Source organism: Onychomys torridus, chromosome 13, assembly GCF_903995425.1.
Source record: "Onychomys torridus chromosome 13, mOncTor1.1, whole genome shotgun sequence".
NCBI classification, from domain to species: domain Eukaryota; kingdom Metazoa; phylum Chordata; class Mammalia; order Rodentia; family Cricetidae; genus Onychomys; species Onychomys torridus.
Window position 1 is genome coordinate 50,949,645 of NC_050455.1, and position 19,952 is coordinate 50,969,596.

A 19,952-nucleotide genomic window follows, 5' to 3' on the forward strand; every position below is an offset into this window, starting at 1 on the left:
GTCACTCTGCAAGTGTTCTAGTTCCTTGTGACACCAAAAGTCACCATATATGAAGCACCAAGAAGACTTCTAAGAGAAAGTTTCTTGTTAACAGACTGTAGAGTGATGCCTTGTTCTGTTTCCTTTTTTGATTGTCATTTGGTTGCATAGAAGTGCATTCTGCTTTTTCTCTATAAGGAAGAGACTAAGACATAAAACACTGAGGATGAGTAGTTCTGGGGACTCCTTTTTGTAAAGCTTAGAGGCTTGCCTTCTATTCCCTTTTCCCTCAACCTTAAGATTCTGATTCAGTGTGTCCAGAAAGAAGAACTAATAGAATATGGATCCACACTTTTAAGCAAGAGGGTTATCTTCTAGCCCTTTCTCCAATATTTCCTAGAGGCCATTGCTATTTTATTATCCCTTACCATACCCATTCCTACCTCTCTGGACAATATCCAAATTTAACCCAAGACATTTAGATAAATGGAGCCCTGGCCACAGAAACTCAAGAGCATTATGTGCTATTTCTATTATATTTGGATTTGAAGATCACACACACACACACACACACACACACACACACACACACACACACATACACACACACCAGTGAAGGGTGTAACATGACAGATTCAAGGAAGCTTAGCTCAGATCTTTTTAAAAATGACACCGTGAGAAAATCAAGTTAAGATTAAAAAAAAAACTAAGATCTGTTCTCAGATTTCCTAGGAACATGAAGTTATGAGTACTATGACCTGTTTGGCCAGAGTGAACTGTCTTGGAGCAGATGGTTCTTTGTACAGAGCAATAGAGTAAAAAGAAAAATGAGATCAAGCAGCTTAGCTGTCTACTCTTAGCCAAACAGTTTTAATGGGGTAAGTTCTGCCTCCTTTCAGAGCCTCAATCTCCCACCTTGTGAAATAAGCTGCCATTCTTGTGGACTTTGAAAGTCATCTTCAGATTCTGAGGCATGGTGTACAAATCATTTTGGACATATATTAGGACAAATCCTGTCAGGCCATATGTGGGATATCATAATAAATTCTGGATTATCCACTTAGAGTGAGACTTTGTGGGCCGCCAATATGGTCAAAAATCTGGACACTAAGTTTATGACTAGTAGAAGAAGTAGGGTGATTTGCTATGGAAGTACAGAGTCAGAAAGACACTAGAAGATCTTTGAATGCCTTGGGGCTTTTGAGTAGAAGACCAAGTTTATTTTTTAGTTTGAGGGTGAAGATAGAAGGAAGGGTAGCTGACCTTCACATCATGTCTCACAATAACTGGTAGTGTCTTGATTCTACAGCTGAAAACACCAATGCCAAAAAACGAATAAGGGATTCATTCCCTCGAGGTTCCTGGCACAGCAGTTAGCAGCAGCCATATTCAAATCCATACCTCATGAATGTAACCATTCTGTGATCTAGCCCTTTGAATTAACGTAAGTACAGAGAAGTCAGGGCACATCCTATTCTACTACTGCATCATGCGTTTCTAGCCCCAAGCCTGACACTTGTGCATCAGTTCTTGTTGCTCAAAAGGTTATCTGAACAAATAATGTTTCTGAATACTCAACATGCCTAACAATAAGTGGGCTGAATTGTGGGGACCTGAATCCCTTATTTTCGAGGCAATTGAGGTAAAATCAAAGGTTTAATAATCATCTCTTAGAGGTGTTGACTCACCCTCCTCTTTGAATTGTAAGCTGAGGGAGAAATTTCTCTCTAATGCTGTAATCTTGCGGCTTTATGGTTTCTGTCCTCTTCCCCCCTCCCTCTCTTCCTCTCTCCTTCCCTCTCTCCTACTTTTTTCTCTCTTTCTCTCCTCTTTCTTTCTCTTCCTTCTCTCTTTTCTTCTTTTCTCCACCATCTCACATTCTTTCTTCTTTCTCCCTTCTCTTTTTCTTCCTATGGAGTCTAACTATCTACACCATTCAGGCTGGCCTCAAGCCTCCAACCCACAACCCCCTTCCTCTGTCTTCTGAGTGTTATGATCGATCACAGGGATGCATGATCTCACCTGGCATGCTTTTGAAAACATGCTTTAATGACAGCCATAAAATGGATTTTCAGATTGCCCTCCACCTGAAAAGTATATGCCATCATCTCTGAGATGATGACAGTGTCTCAAGTGTCTCAGTGTTCCTTAGGTGGCAGGAAGTCAAGGGACTCTTGCTGTCTGGTAAAGACAGCAGCAGGTGTGAGCTATACAATGAAGACAGAGGAAAAGGTAAAAACAGAGACGAAAGGCACATGATGCTGAATTGATGAAGGGCAGTGAGGGCTCAGAGGTGAAAGTGACTAAGTAGCATCAGGGAAGTGTACCCCCACCCCATCCATGCATTTTCATTCTTTCAAGCAAGGGAGTTGAATGTTAAGAGCCATCATCCAAACCATCCAAACCCCACAGCATATGCCCGGAACCACTTCTCATAGTTTTCATATTAAAAGAGAATTCTCAAAGTATGTCCAATAGAGATTTTTCAAGAGGGAAATGAGAAGAAATTAGATGGCTGTTAAATGTAATACAGGGTGCTCTTGTGATGCCTTTCTCAGTACATGGCAACTTCCCAACTAAAAAGAGAACCCATGGAGAGCAGGGGGCACTCTGTGCTTCCTTACTGCTGTACCACCAGAGTGCACCACGGTACTTTAGAAGCTCAGTAAGTTTTTATTGGATGGATGATACATTCAAGAATTTCAAGAATGACCAGAGACTATCAATGATTATGTACTGAAGAAGTAGCATAAGACTGAGTTTTGGTATTAGGGATCAACTTTTCAAAAACAACAGAGAGATAAAATTTGATCTATGGCGTTAGTACAGCAATATTTTGCTTCTCTTCCTAGGTGCTTCAGATGAGCTCACATGGTGGAGGGTGGAAATAGGGAGTCCTGATCCATAACACTTTTCAATGTAATACATTAGGAATGGCAGAAGATTCTGGACAAAGAAAAAACAAACAAAACATTTTCTAGTTACCAGGACTAAAGGCTTCTGTCTTATATGTGAAAACTTTTCTTATTTTTCCAGGTTTCAGTAATGAACTTATATGAACCAACAAGTCACAGAATTTATTTCCCTGGCTGGATCGAGAACAAAACCGTGGTTTAGGCCCTTTGAACTACTAATCCTTACTTTCAGCCAACAGAGAAACTTCTAGTGAAAGTAACATTTAATGGTTATTTTTGGCCATTAAAATATTCTGAAATTTAAGAAAAAATTTTCTTGAGGTCCATTTTATTTAAAAAGTAAGTCAGTATATAAAAAGGCATTCTTTTCCTGAGAAATAATCAACTTTCATGTGTATTCAGAAGCACTTTACCTCCCCAAGGGTAAACATTTAAATTCATTAACATTTGCTTCATAAGAAGAAAGTAAAGACAAATGAAAGTCTATAGGCATTTTCTCAGCTTCTATAGGCATTTCATGCTCCACCATCCTGATTCAGGAAACTTGTTTCTGCATGTCAGTGAATCCCAAGGGAGTGACTACAAATGAAGATTCTCATATTTGGTGATGTAATATATTAAAGATAAAATAACTCTCAGTCTGCCATAGTCAGTTCAAATCCCTTGAAGTTACAATTTTACTTTGTTTTCAACAGAATCAAAGTAACTTAAAAGCTTTTTTTAAGTTCTAGATTATAATTTTGGGGGAAAGTATATGGTGGGAGAAGCTGAATAAAATGTCAAGGATAACACACATGTTGCCCATCACATACAACATTTTTTTTAAGAACTGGTGGTTATGTGCATTTGAAGATTTGGCTTTAGTTGTAACTGTTTCTTGGTATGGTGCCGTCATATCCTTTACATTTTTTTGGAGCAGACTGTCTCAGTCTGGATAAGTATCCTAACTCTCTTGTGGGACCTCCAGTGCAGCAAACTGTGTTAGGTTCAGCACTTAAGTCGTCTGCAGATTTTTAGCCTACAGAACAAAGTATCAGACCTGTTTCCAGCTGCTGGGTTTGTTGCGGAGTATGCAATGCAAACAGAAGAGAAGTGGGTTCCCCGAGACCGCAGCTGTTCAGTGTGGCACAGCAGACAGCTTGATGTCCTTCCTGAGAGGAAAAACGAAGCAGCTGGTGTGAAGCTGGAAAATTGCAACCAGCTTATGCTCTGGGAAGAGAGACATTATTCATCTGAAAATCCTGTGTGTCACGATGCTGCTGCTCCTGAGAGGAAGTGTCTGACACATTAAATTCTAAGAAAAAAAGAGAAAAAAACTCTACATGCAGTTGATTTATACACCCTGAACATAAAAAGAGGAAATTTGTATTTTTACCTTGGAAAAAACTAAATTTTTTACATTGATTTTTTTCTGGTAGGTTCAAAATCTTTGATATATAACAATTTTTCCCCCAGTCACAAGTTATTATGAGTAAATATTTTATATTTTATAGTATTTATCCATGGTTATAAGCTACCATGATTATGAGGATTTAGCTATTTAATTTAAAAAACTTTTAATTTCTTATTATTTGATACTTTCATACATCCATTTCCTTCTCTCATCCCCCTCTCTCTTCTCTCTTCTGCTGGAACCCCCAAGGCCCTCTTCATTTGCCTTTCCGTTTTTGCATATGATAAACTACTTTACTATTCGGTGTGCTTGCCTAAGCCTGGGTAGAAAGTAACCTATTAGAGCAAGGGTGACTTATTAATGGGTACACCACCGAAGAAAATGACATTCTTTCCTCCAACACTCTGGCCTTTTTTTCATTTTTCTTTATTAAGAAATTTTCTACTCACTCCACATACTATCCATAGAACCCTCCTCTTCCCTCCTCCCACCCCCAGCCCTCTTTCCCAAGCCACCCCTCATCCCCACATCCCCCAAATTGAGGTCTCCCATGGGGAGTCAGCAGAGCCCAGCACACTGAGCCTAGGCAGGTCCAAGCCCCTTCCCACTGCACCAAGGCTGTGCAGGGTGTCACACCACAGGCACCGGATTCCAGAAGTCTGCCCATAGACCAGAGACAGATCCTAATCCCCCTGCCTGGGTGCCCCCCAAACAGTTCAAGCCAAACAACTGTCTTCCGTATCCAGAGGGCCTAGTCCAGTCCCATGGGGGCTCCACAGCCACCAGTCCACTGTTCATGGGCTTCCACTAGTGTGGCCGGTCATCTCTGCACATCTTCCCATCATGATCTCAATGTCCCTCACCTGCAGTATCTCTCCTCTGTCTCATCAATTGGATTCCCAGAGCTCAGCCTGGTGCCTGGCCGTGGATCTCTGTATCTGCCTCTATCAGTCACTGGACAAAGGCTCTATGATGACAGTTAGGTTATTTGCTAGGCTGATCACCAGAGTAGACTAGTCCAGACACCATCTGGATCACTGCAAGCAGACCAAGGTGGGGGCAACCTTGTGGATTCCTGAGAGCCTCCCTAGCACCCTGCCTCTTCCTATTCCCATGATGTCCTCATCTATCATGGTATCTGCCTCCGTTCCCTCCCACTCTGTCCCTGTTCCAGCTTGACCCTCCCATTTCTCTATGTTCTCATCCTCCACTCCTCACCCTCTGCCACTCCCCCACTCCGTCCAGTAATGTAGATCGCATCCATTTCTCCTTCAGAGGATCATCCATGTGTTCGTCCGAGGGTCTTTTCCTGTTAGCTAGCCTCTCTGGAGTTGTGGATTGCAGTCTGGCCATCCCTTCCCTCCCATTTAGTATCCACTTATGAGTGAGTACATACCATGTTTGTCCTTCTGAGTCTGGGTTATCTCACTCAAGGTGATATTTTCTAGTTCCACCCATTTGCCTGCAAATTTCATGATATCATTGTTTTTTTACTGCTGAGTAGTACTCCATTGTGTATATATGCCATATTTTCTTTATCCATTCTTCAGTCGAGGGGCATCTAGGTGGTTTCCAGGTTCTTGCTATTATGGATAATGCTGATATGAACATAGTTGAGCATGTGTCCTTATGGTAAGATTGAGCATTCCTTGGGTATATGCCCAAGAGTGTTATAACTGGGTCTTGAGGAAGACTTATTTCCAATTATCTAAGAAACCACCATACTGATTTCCAGAATGGCTATATAAGTTTGCATTCCCACCAACAGTGGAGGAGTGTTCTCCTTTCTCCACATCCTCTCCAACATAAACTGTCTTCAGTGTGTTTTATCTTAGCACGCTGGTCTTTATTAGCCAAGACTAAGAAGTAAATGCCTGGGCCCTTTGATGCCCACATTGACTCTATAGATGTTCTTAGGGGCATTCCAAATGAATCTAAGGCTTTATTTTTAGCCAAATAGTTACAAAGCTCCAATAGACTATATTCTATTGGTCAAGAACTAATAAAAATATTAAATAATCAACAAAAATCTACCAATTATATCTGAGATGCCTTTAAAGGATTGTCTAGCCAGCTAGATGTCACTAGCTAAAAAACTAGATAAAACAGAAACCCACCTGGTAAGATTTAACAACAAAAAGGCAATGTTTGTATGCTTGGTGAAACGTGTACTTTATTCTTCATAATATTGTTTCAGATAAGACAAATACAAGGTTCTTCAGGGACTTTTAAGTTGTTGTACCCAGAGTCCCCCAAAGACCACCAAGAGACCAAACCCAAAGCAAAAGCAAAAGTCTTTTTATGGTTTTGAGTTAACTTAGGCCTTTCAGTCTGTCAGAAGCAACAGCAGAGCAGGAGAGATCCAAGTAACCATGGGGCAAGGTTTTTATATGGGGTAAAGCAAGGGGGTGTGTGTGTCTCAGGGTCTACAGACTACATAGGAACAGACTCAAGCTTAGTTTATGTGAGTGGTAATCTTGTTAGTGACTCTCAATTGACTAGGGTTAGTTGGTTAGTTAGTTATCCATTTTTGGGAAGGCCTGGACAAGTCCCAGGCTTTATCCTTGAGCTGCTGTGGAGGCTGGTTTGCCTAGCTGAATGTGGGGGCTGACTCAGTGGCCCAGGCTTGGTGTGTGAGGCACAAGATCCCATTGCAAAAGCTAAAACTAAAACAAACAACCGGATAGAATCCTTGATGGATGTGGATGTGCTTGCTTATCAACAATCCACTCCCATTGCAATAAAGGAAGCAGTGGGGGATCTATTGGATCTACCATAGCAGAATGAAGCCAGCTTCTCCCAACTAGGAATGCCTTTCTGACCCATTCGCTCTCATGTAAATTGACCTTCTGCAGTGGACAAGCTGTCACTCCAGAGAATGACACCTCACCCTGGTTACTCCAGTGGCAAAGCAGCCTGCTCCTGATGGGAGTGTGGTTATCCTAGTGGCTAATCAGCCTGCTCCTGATGGGAGGGTGGTTATCCTAGTGGCTAGCCAGCCTGCTCCTGATGGGAGTTTAAAGATTAGACTACCTACAAAAACTGTTCTTGATTTCATTGTTTTAATGTTTTATGCCCCAGTCTTTGCAGCAGGTCTGACTGCCACAGTTCCAGCTGACTGATAATATTGCAAAAGCATCTGTTCATACTCCTTTAGCCCTCTTACACAAGATATATTGCATTTATCTATTATAAATGGTCCCAGAACCATCTTGCAATTCTTTCCCGGGAAAGATCTGAACAGGTCAAAGGGTCTCCTGGATCCTAATTAACTACATCTTTAAACATCAAAGAAGGGCTGAAATGCCAGTGACTTTTTGGAGCATAGTTTTCCGTCATTGAGGAATTCAGATTCTGAGAGGTTGTCTGATCCTTCCTCTCCTGATTTCCTCAGAGGATTCATTTCCGCTCTCATAAAAACATGGTTGAGAGAAAAACCACAGCTCACTTTATAATGCTCTGAAAATACAAATGTATGGATCAAACTGATGCTTCATGACTCTAAAAGGGATATGAGGATCAAAGCAGGATGTGGCAGGGAGCCCTAAAGGGCTACCTTAGTGGGATACATTAGACCTTGGTCAGCTCTTTTGAGCTTCAGGATTATACATAAATCTTCATCAATCCCAGTCTAGCTCACTGCTAGGAATTTCTATGAGCCTTAATCTTGCTCTGGTCCACTCTATCTTCCTCTCCCTATCCTGTGTCTGGGTGCCTCTTTCTCACCGCTGCACTTATGGTAGAATCTGCAGCTGGTTGGAGACCTTCACAGCTTACTTTTCACAACCTCTGTTAACAGGTTTAGAGGAACCAATAGAATTATAAATGAGTATGTATTACTGACATGCAGGCAAAGGGACAAATGGGATACGGAAAATGATGATTGAATGAGCTTGGGATTCAGCTTCTAGACAGAGGTCTGCTGAGCCTGTGAGCATCGACCCTGCACAAATAAAGCTCTTTCATGGATCATATCAGGTTGGGTATCTTGTTTCCCAATCTACCCCTTTGCTCATAATATCTGGACTGAACAGATTGAGACTGTTTCTTACTCCCCTAAAGTATAGTTTATAATCTTAGCTAGTAATTGATAACATATTATTACTTGGACCCAAGCCCATGACTACAGAGTTCATATTCTTAACCTTCATGTTAATTTATTGTTCCCTTACTTATGAGGCACAGCTTCAAAGAGAGCTATGAGTGTTGGTTAAATTGCTTGCACATTACTTGAAGGATTTTATTACTGTATAAAAAATTATCTGGAATATGCTAACATGAAATATGTTACTAAATCAGAATAAAATGATTAAATCATATTCTTGATGAGTAAGTCCTCACATAATCATTTTATGGCAATAATAGCCAGCCATTCTATAACCAAAAGCAAAGGGCAACATTGAGTTCATCATAAGAATTGCAGTATTTGTATTCACCATAATGCAGTGAGTATGCAATATTTCCTTTTGTAAAAATGAAAGATTTGAGACACACAAAAAAAATGAAGTGATTCATCCAGTTACATATTATGACAATGCTGGAGGCCAATACAATCCTGACTCTGGTGCTCTTGACCTCTCTTTATATATATATAATCATTTGAATATAAAGTAACTTCCATAAAAGCAGCCTTGATAAAAAAGTTTATTCTTAGCAAAACACAAAATGATACAGCAAAATACATTTAGTTTGGATGACTGTGTATGATCCTAAATTATATCTTCTACACAATACAGGGTGTAAAGAAGAGCTTTTGTTGTAGATAGAAAAATGAATCTGTGATGATTAATCTTGACTCTCAACTTTATTGGATTAAGACTCATCTAGGTGACATGCTTCTAGGTGGACCTGTGAGAACATTTCCAAATAGGCTTAAACTGAAGTGCCAGCACCTCCCACGATGCTCTGGACTGAATAGCAAAAGAGAAAAAAAAGCAACAACAATAACAGCTGAACACCAGGATTCATTTCTCTGCTTCCTGACTGGACACAATGTGACAAGGTACCTCATGATTCTGCCACCAGAGAGACCATGCCCTGTCCAACTGTGAACCACAATAAACACTATCTCTCTTAAATGATTTTTTTGTCATTTTGTGCTAAAAATGAGAAAATTAATACACATGTTATCTTACCTTTGGATTATGTAAATGTATTAGTTATGTACAACATTTTGTAAGAATAGACACTTTTTTTCAAAACAGGTTTTCATATAGAATAAAATCAAAATGACCCATTTTGAGTATTTATTTATTTGTTTGTTTGTTTGTTTGTTCACAGCTCTTAATCTGTGTCAACTGACTTGGGGCTTTCTTCAATGCTTTGTATAAGAAAATAATTGCCAGATTCAACTCCCACAGCAAAAAATAGGATTATAATGATTGCCCTTCTTGGGAAGGTGGAGCACAGAAAAGGGGCCTTATATTTATTTTCATATGGAAGATAAGTTTACTAAATGATTCCAAAATATATTCGAGTCCTCAATAAACATGAAATGGGTAAGTGCATGACATATTTTAAAAATTGTTAAATCTTGTGTTGGTCACAAATTAGTTAATCAACATTGATTTTAATAAAATATTGACATAAACTTGTCATGAGCATACCTGACTGATTATTTCTGACAAGAGGACTTCTGTTCACAACAGAGATTAGTTGAAAGCCAGTCACCTTCCAAGGACCTCTTAGGAAATTTCATTATACGGAAGGGAGCTGGGGGTGAATCGTTGACTCCAGTCCTGAGATCAGGTGATCAGGGACTTATTGCCAGACAGAAAAATAAATAACAATGTAAATCAGAGTAGTTTATCGCTGTTGTGAAAGAAGTCTAGGATTTTCTGGACATAGGGTCTCGGTTGAGAAGTCAAATGGAAGTACTATGGCTAGTTGTTCTTGTAGTACCAAAAGTGGTGGAAGGTAATGATATTGAGAACTGCTCTGACTTGTCTGAGACCATTTAGGTTTTGTGTTCCCTCCTCTCCAGATGTGTCATCTCTATTAAGAAATGACTATTTCCATGAACAGAACCCCAAACAAGTTTAAAAAGACTTAATGAGTCATTGAGAAAAAAAAATTCCTTTCAGAGATGATTATGTAATATGACCTAATTGAATGCTATTTTACATTTGGTTGGCATATTAACATTCCTTAGTGTGTTCACATCTTCTGAGTCAGTTGAGTAACATATAAGCTTCAGGACGGCAGTGTCATCTTGTTTTATAAAGACAGAGACCGGGCTTTAGAGAGATTAACTTGTCCAAGACCTCAGAATTACTGAATGAGGGTATGGCAAAGCTTTAGAGACAGGTCCTTGGGTCCAGCACTCACTTTCACATAATAGTTTCATCTTCATGTGGGTTTGGTGCAGTGATCAGCTATTTGATTGTTTCATTTAGATTCCTCTTCAACAGGAAGGCTTCCTATGGTGGTATTATGTTCATGCTACAGCCTTCAGGACACATTATAGCATGGGCCCTAAGCTTATACATGCATTCACTGATTCTAGCTGCCATGGTTTGAACACACCAGAACTCACAATCTCCAGTAGGAAATGAGCTGCTCAAATACGGTGGTGTAATGAAAGGAGCCAATCAGAGGGACAGCCCAACACCTGGGGGTCTACCTCTTCTCTCTAGGAAAACATCTGGCATTATTGAAGCACTAGAATTATGATCTGTGTGAGTATGTTAAACATCAGCTTGTGTGCAGGAGTGGTCCACGATTGTTTCCAAAACAGGTCTACCTAAAAGTTCAAGTGTATGTGAGTGGATCAAGAACCAGAAATTTAGTCCGAAGAGGTTCCTCAGTGGTTAAGGACCAGATTTGATTCCCAGCACACACATAGTGGTTCAGAAACATCTTTAAATACAGTTTCAAGGAGTCAGTACCCTCTTCTGGCCACTGGAACACTGGACAGACATACATGCAGGCAAAATACTTATACGTGAGATAAAAATAAAAAAGTCTCCTGTAGCATGACATGGAGATTTCTTATTAGTTATGAATGCTCAGCCTTATCTTATGGTTGTCCCATTAGCTCTTATAACTTAATTTAACCCATTTTTCTTCATCTATGATTTGCCTTGGGCATTTTTTTTTTCCGAGACAGGGTTTCTCTGTGTAGTTTTGCGCCTTTCCCAGAACTCTCTTTGGAGACCAGGCTGGCCTCAAACTCATAGAGATCCTCCTGTCTCTTCCTCCCAAGTGTTGGGATTAAAGGCATGCTCCACCACCACCCGGCAGCCTTGGAGCTTTTTTTAACCTTTCTTTCATTCTATATGTCCTACTCTGTCTCTGGCTGGCTGGCAGCTGCCTGGCTGGCTGGCCCCAGGAGTCTCCCTCTCCTTCTCCCTCATTCTCTCCTAGAGAAATCTAGGTTCAGTAGGAGAGGAGAGAATGAGGAGGAAACACATACAGTACAAGGTAAATAACTTTAAATTTGTATCAATATACCAAAATCCATACCAGTGGCTGCATCTTCATCACAGTCCTTTCTTCTACAGTTCAGGGAACATTGAGAAAGAGGAGGTGGAAAGAATGTAAGAGCCAGAAATACCAGGAAGTCTGCAGTGGAACAGTCTCTACTAGAAAAGCCTGCACAAACAAGACTGGAACAATGGCACTATCAATGGATGTGTTAATGTGGAAGTAGTAAAATTGTGCCAGGTTCCACCCCTCGACAAAGAACCACAGGCAACTAATGACTGCTGGGACAAGGAGGATTAGCCTCTCTCGATGGTTATTGGTTATCCAATGCAGAGTGATCAGCCTTGAAACCATATACATACCATGGACAAAAATAGACTCAGCCGCAGATTACACACACACACACACACACACACACACACACACACACACACACACAAACACACACATATGTGTGTAACAATGGAAAAGGGGTGACCAAAGTGAGTGGTGGGGCATGAAGGAGTTTAAGGCAGGTTATCTGAGGGTAGTTGGAAAGGGAAAAGGGGGTCAGTGATATAATACTATATCAATTAAAACATCAAAAATTAAATTAAAAATTAAAAAGCCACCCATGGCCCTATGAAAAACTACTGGTGTACTTATTTTTTGTTTGTTTATTTGGTTGGTTGTTTTGGTTTTTTGAGACAGTATTTCTCTGTATAGCTTTGCGCCTTTCCTGGAACTCACTTGGTAGTCCAGGCTGGCCTCGAACTCATAGAGATCTGCCTGGCTGTACCTCCCGAGTGCTGGGATTAAAGGCATGCACCACCACTGCCTGGCCTGTTTGTTTTTTAACACTTTTACCCTTTACTCTTTAGGGGGTCTGGCACCCAGCTCCCAAATAAATACACGGAGACTTTTCCTTACTTATACTTGCCCAGCCTTAGCTTATTTTGTTTCTAGCCAGTTTTTCTTACATTAGGCCATCTACCTTTTGCCTCTCGGCTTTTACCTTTTCTATTTCTGTATATCTTTATTTCCTTCTTATTCCATGTCTGGTTGTGTGGCTGGGTAGCTGGCCCCTGGCATCCTCCTCTCCTCCTTTTCTTGTTCCTCCTTCTCTTTCTCTCCTTCTATTTATTTTCTCTCCCTGGTGCCCTGCCTATTACTCTCCTGCCTAGCTATTGGCTGTTCAGCTCTTTATTAGATGAATCAGGTGTTTTCAGCAGGCAAAGTAACACAGCTTCATAGAGTTAAACAACTGCAACATAAAAGAATGTCACACATCTTTGCATCATTAAGTAAGTACTCCACAGCATAAATGAACGCAACATATCTTCAACTAATATTTACAACATACTGGCACTTTCAGAGGCCAAAAGTCATGGTCAGTAATAGTAAATGGACATAATGATCACAAACTGAGAATTCTGACAGAGCTCACATTATTTTTCTGTCAATAAAGGTGACATCTAGAAATTTGTCCCAAAGTGCTGCTATGAGAATTGATGTTATTATGCTCCTGGGAAATACAATGTAAGACTGTTTAAGAGCTTAATTCTGAAGCCAAATAACACTGTTGTCAATCAAAGTTCCACTGTTCCCTATTTGTGCTGAAGAACATATCATGAACTCTCACTGTTCTTAAGGGAAAAGAACTGCCAGTCATTAACTTGTTGTTCCTAAGACTTATGTATTGTGCTTTATAACAAAATTAAGTCTTAGAGATACCATGGTGAATGTTATGGACATTGTCAGGAATTTCATAATCTAGACATAATAAAAAGTCTGTCTTCATTGAGCTGTGTTTTTTAAAATTTTTTTATTCAGTAAGATCATGATGTCAAGCATTAAGTACAGAACCTGATGCAAGATTGTCTTCAACTAGTGTTTGCAAACTTGGGAGGCATGCAAGAAATATCTTAGAAACATTAAGAAGTATCTCAATTAGTTTTCCTTTGTGATCTCAAGGGTAAATAATGTAGATTGACCTTGATAAAAGTAAGAACTTTGAAGAGAGCTTCTGACTGCTTCAGGTAGTGAGAGCCTGCTTAGTTTTAGGACCCAAAAAGAAGCCACATCAGTATCTGGCAGGAGTCACAGGAAAGTGATTGCTGCCTTGTGTGTCAGGACTCTAGTCCTCTGTATCATGTATTGCCATCACTGATAATGGTACTTACTGGATTCTTAAAATGTTCATGAATCACCTGCACACTTCACATTCATGAGCTTATTTAAAACTTATCTGAATCTTATGAAATGGTCAAAGGGAATCAAACATAATTGAAGATGGAGGAACTTGAGCCAAAGAGATTAGAAACTTGTTCAAATTCACACAGTTAGACAGTGGTGAAGAGTAGCATTTCTGAAACACAGCAGAAGAGCAGGGTGGCTGGTTGGGCCGCTTTCTATTTCTTCTTCTGCTGCTACTGTGATTATAGGATCGATTTGAACTCCTCAGACTGCTGTTTGAGGACCACTGGTCTTTATGAGTTCTTAAATGCCAGTTCCTGAGATAGATGCTATGTTGAGAAAAAAAATGAAGGAAAAAAATCCCCAAATCAAAATGTGTAATCACATGAAAAATATTCTAGCTTTTATTTCATGTCACGAAATAATCATTAAAGTAAATGTCAGTTTTACTAATACAATTATTTAAGAATTGAAAACTTTATATTATTATTCTGATAGTTACATCTTTTTAATGCTATTGTATGTCCCAAACATCCTAGGTCACTGTTTGGTTTGAGAGAAAAAAAGGCCAGAGAAAAACAAATATTCTTATGGTTTAACAGACAAAATGGAACATAAAATCATACTTATGATATTAGATTCAGAATGTAAAAATTGTATATATGTGTAAAAACTAAAATACTAAGAGTTTCTTAAAGATAGTGATCTTCCTGAGTCAGGTGAATAGTTAAAGAAAGTATGTCATACATGTATAGAATTTTATTCATCCATAAAGAAAAATAAAATTATTACATTTTCTGGAAAATTCATAGAACTGGAGATCACCATCATAAGTAAAATAAGCCACACCCAGAAAGGCAGATATGACATCTTTTCCAATCATGTATGGAATATCTATCTATCTATCTATCTATCTATCTATCTATCTATCTATCTATCATATATCTATCTATCTTTCTATCATCTATCTATGTATATCTATATATATATTAAAATATTTGTGCCTGACATGAAAGCAGAAAGTGGACTATTTAGGAGCAGGAAGGAAATCAGCAAAAGAGGAAAAGGAGAACAAAAGAAGATAATGGACATTGAATGTGGGCAAAGTAAATAACATACACATACATAACTGTTACAATGAAACATCATTTTGTATAATGAATATACACTGAAAACCAAAAAAGAATGTATCTTATGAATAAAAAGAAAATATTCAAAGAAGATTGTGACTTTTTGTCCTAATTTCTGTTGTGATTTGTATTTTATTTCTCAATAAATGATTTTTCATAACAAGGGTTGTAAAGCCCCAAACCTCTGCTAAATTACAAGATTATTTCCTTCTTAACCTGACTCAATTTCCAGAGTTCTTTTTTACTAAAAATTTTATTTATAAGATGTCCTGAGCTTTTTCTTTGTTCATCATTGAAGCTTTTATGGACAAAGAGGAAAACCCAGGCATGCAGAGTGATGCACACCCTGCTACATCCTGTTCTTTCTCTGTACATTTGGTCCATTTAGGCTGCTTTCATGGTCACACCTGAACTATTTGAGCAAACTAATAGATCCCTTGAAGCAAAATGTTCTTGTGGTCAAAGAAGCCTGCAGTTATTTAAGGAAGAAGTGCATTTTCCTTAAAACTAAGTATATTGATGCTCTTAACAAACCCCAAACTCAGAGCAAATTTATACTTAGGCTCTTCTATTGCCCTTGTCTTCCCTATCACTCTCTTATTTAATCATAAGTCATAAGCAGTAGAAGAATGCATATGGCAGACATGTGGTTTAACAATAGCATAAATGTCCCAATGTCCATCAACCAGATCCATGAACTATTTCTTCAAAGTATTGCATAAGCATATTCCCTAGCACCCATTCTTTACTGCTATGCTGGCCATCAGCTGTCACCTGGTTCCACCTCTAATTCCTTTCTTGGGTAAAAAACACTCATCACCAGTCCATTTGGGGACTTTTCTTCATATGTGGAGGCAGTGAAGTAGCTCTCCTTCTCTTTGCACTTGCTAAATAATACTTGTTCCACTTGTTATTTTCAGTCAACATGGAATTCAAGTGGCGGGGGGGGGGGACTCTAAGACATTAGAATAGTGAATATATAGCTTCAAACACATTCAAGATTGTGTTTGTTTTAATGTTTATTCTCTGAAACTTTAAAAATTACATATTCATGTGAGGCATCATTAACTATAGGATTGGTAGTGGGAAAGTAGCCAAATGTCTGATGTAGATACATGATGATCAAAACCAAACCCCTGTTATAAGGAATCCCAAAGCCAGAAAAGATACAGAGTAGCCTTTGCCCCTCAGTCCAAAAGTGGCGCAGCTCTTCCAGAGTCTGTCTCTGATGGGATGGTTGTATAGTTTCATTTTGTTGCAGTCAAGCCAATTGGCTGACTTCTGCTGTGAAAAGTGGTTGGCTGTGTTGTAAGTCAGGGAAAGAACAGGCAGGTATGTCAGTTAGGACAGAGTTGGGAATAAAATATATAAGTTCAAAATCACTTATGTAGTTATTAAGTAAACTATGACAATCATAGATTTCTGTTATTGTTTTTTAAACCCACCATTTGTTGGTTAACTATGTATCAGGCACGGTATTACATACTCAATATTCATCAGCTGAGGACAATGTATAAGAAGCTGAGATATCTGTTTTGATAGATGGGCACCAAAAGCCAAAAGGCAAACCATTCACCTGAAGTTACTCAGAAATGGCTCACCTATCTTTGACCCTAGCACTTTCTACTTTTGCAGTCTCCCCGACCTTAGCCATTGCATCATGCAAACTTTGCAAATAATTCATATGAGAGAGATGTCAAGTTACTGTCTGTTGGATGCGATGACAAAAGTTGAGGTGATGTGGGACTTAGAGATAAACAAATAAGGACGTGGAGCCCAAACTGACAGGTAAAGCTGAGCGAGGCAGGGCAAGCAGAAAGCACAGGGAAGTCTCATTCGTGGTGGTTTTGAATCTGTGCCATTAGGAGCACTGAGGTGGGGATGGAAGAGAACACACCCTAGAGGAACAGGATGAAGGGTGGTGGTGCTGGAAGGTCTCAGAGAGGACAGGGCTCAGGAGCAATGTGGCCATCCTCAGAGCAGGGTACTCACACAATGGCACACAAAGTCATGGATGAGGAGCAGCATGGTTGTGAGAACAGAATCAAACCCCAAAGCTGGGCTCGTTCTCTGAAGAGCTCCAAGAGCATGGCCAGCTAGCTTAAGCTGTTTTACACTCTGAGCCTGCTTATGACTATCAAATATCTCATGTTCTAGAGAGAATTCAACAATCACAAGTGATGTGAGTTTCAGAAGCAATTGTACAGACTCTTTCTTTTGTTCACACAGGTCTCTTCAAAAGCTTAATTCTATATTGGCTCATGACTTTGGGTATATGAGTTTTCAGGATGTATCCATGACTATGTGTTTAATTAAAGAATGTCTTTGCCACTCTAGCTTCTATAGCCTTGATCTGTATGCTCGTTGTTAAAGAACATTGAAGTTATTAAATTAACATCATGATCTCTGACAGAGACGTGGGTTATGTGTTTCTGAAAGACTGGATTATTGGGTGAAGTAATGTCTGCTTCCCTTAAATATGTGGACAATCTGGTTAAAAATGAAATAGGGTGAGGTGTATTAGAATTTGTGTCAACTTCAGTCCTGGAAACAGATTTTGGCTGTGTAATAGATTTACTTACGTTACTTTATTTGTGTATCTTTAAAATCTTACAGCAACTTTCCTTTCAAGTTACAAATGAGAATTCCAAAGTGGTGGTGTAAGAGATGGCAAAAAAATGTAATAAGGAGTCTTAGGTTGTGGCATGTACGAGCTCACTGCCTGTTGATTATTCCCTCAGAATGTCCAGAGCAACATTAATTGCTCTCCATTGTTTGTGTGTTTGCAAATTCTTTTAAGGAAGCTTGATGAGGCATTTAGAGTGTGAGTTCATGCAGAACACAAACTCATGTAGCTAGATCAGAAATTGATACTAGAATAAGACATCATTGTTTGGCTGCTTTCTTATTTTTTGGCAAATTCAATTCATTAGATTTTTGAACACATGGCTTTCAAGGTGTAAGTTCAAGATAGCATAGAAGGCAGACACGTATAGAACTTATGGGAGTATAATATTATAGGTGCTAATTGAGGAGAAACAGACACAGAGCAAGGCTTTTAGAGATGATAGCAAAAGGGCCAAAAGATGGTATTGAAATCAGAAAGCTGGAAAGAGGTGTCAACACATGGGAGTTTCTGAGAGCAGTGACTAGGCAGGAAAGTATAGAATAGAGAGGATGAGTTTGGGGATTGAAAAGGCTGGTAGGGAAGGTTGTAAGGAGTGAAACTCACCAAAGCATTTTTTATTGGTGATGAATGAGAGATGAGGCCTTTGCTTTAGGAAAAAAGATCTTCTGGAGATGATTGGAAAATGGAGTACTAGAGGAGTGAGCAGTAGAGAGAAGAAAGGGGAAGGGGGGGCTGAAATATGTGACCCAGTAGATAATTTCTTTTGTGTTCCTGCTTCCTGGTGCTCCCTTACCATGCTTATCATTTCTTTTTTACTTTTTGCATGCATATAAACGGACTTTTATTCAGCCTTAAAGAAAAAATGAAATCATGGTATTCACAGGAAAATCTGTGGAACTATGTCAAGTAAAATGAACCACACAAAACATAAGCAAAGCATCACAGATTGTCTCTCATTTGTGGAATCTAGTTTTAAAAATGTGTGTGTGTGTGTGTGTGTGTGTGTGTGTGTGTGTGTGTGTGTGTTATTTCTTTCTTTCTTTCTTTTTTTTTTTCAAGACAGGGTTTCTCTGTAGCTTTGGAGGCTGTCTTGGAATTCGCTTTGTAGACCAGGCTGGCCTCGAACTCACAGAGATCCACCTACCTCTGCCTCCCGGGTGCTGGGATTACAGGCATGCGCCACCACCACCTGGCTTGTCTTATTTCTTAATCCCATGATCACTTTGCCTACTCTAGTGCAAATCCCTCCTCCAACTGTCTTCCTTGGCTAACTTCTATTTATCAGTCAGATTTAAGTGAATGTGGTAAACTCAAAACAACTTTAAAACATGCACTTATATGCATTTATAAAAATGTAAAAATGAAATGTAGACTCTTATATAACTAAAAGCTTAATAAAAACACTTTGAGATAATGAGTATAACCACACTGACCTTGCTTGATATCAACAAAAAAGGAAAACAGTGAAAGTGTAAATACAAAATATTCTTCTTTACAATTATTTCCATGGTGCTGGGAAGATATCCCAGTCATAGGGAGTATGTTCCTCCAGAGGATCCAAGTTCAGTTCCCAGTGCCCATGTCAGGAGGCTCACAACTGCAGGTAACTTTAACTCCAGCAGTTCCAACTCCCCTCTTCTCACTTCCACAGGTACCTGAAATTATGTACACACACACACACACACACACACACACACACACACACACACACACACCAGAAAGAAAGAGTCAGAGAGAGAGAGAGAGAGAGAGAGAGAGAGAAACTTGTTTGCAGATAAGAGATATTTTTTAAAAGTTATAGTAGATGAAAAGAACTTTTAAAAAAATTTCCTGTTGCACAATTGTGTTGGATGATTCAGTACTCATGGATTTCTCTACCTAAGCATGTTATTAAACTTTCAAGACAGTTGAAACCAACCACAGACTTTTTCAATAAAAGAAGCGTGAAATCGCCAGAGTGAGAAAAGCAGAACAGTATGTGACCATCGCTGTATCATTTGTTCCTTCACTGCAGGCTCAGTGGTGAGTGGGTGTTCTGGCTGAGGCTACTGGGACGTGTGTGTGCATGATGAGTGCTGTTGATATCGGTCAGTTTCTAAGGAAAGTAGACGCCAGACTCAGCCCCTACTGGTGAATAGCCACAGTTCTGCCGCATGGACGCCAGATCAGACTTTATCTTTCTCAGCTAGCTGTTCTTGTCAACCCACTGCTTTGATTTTCTTTAGTGATTTGATTCTGAGAACTCCCCTATAAAGGCTGGTCTGTGTTTCTTAGGCTTTGTAACAGAATCTGATGCTATCATAGCT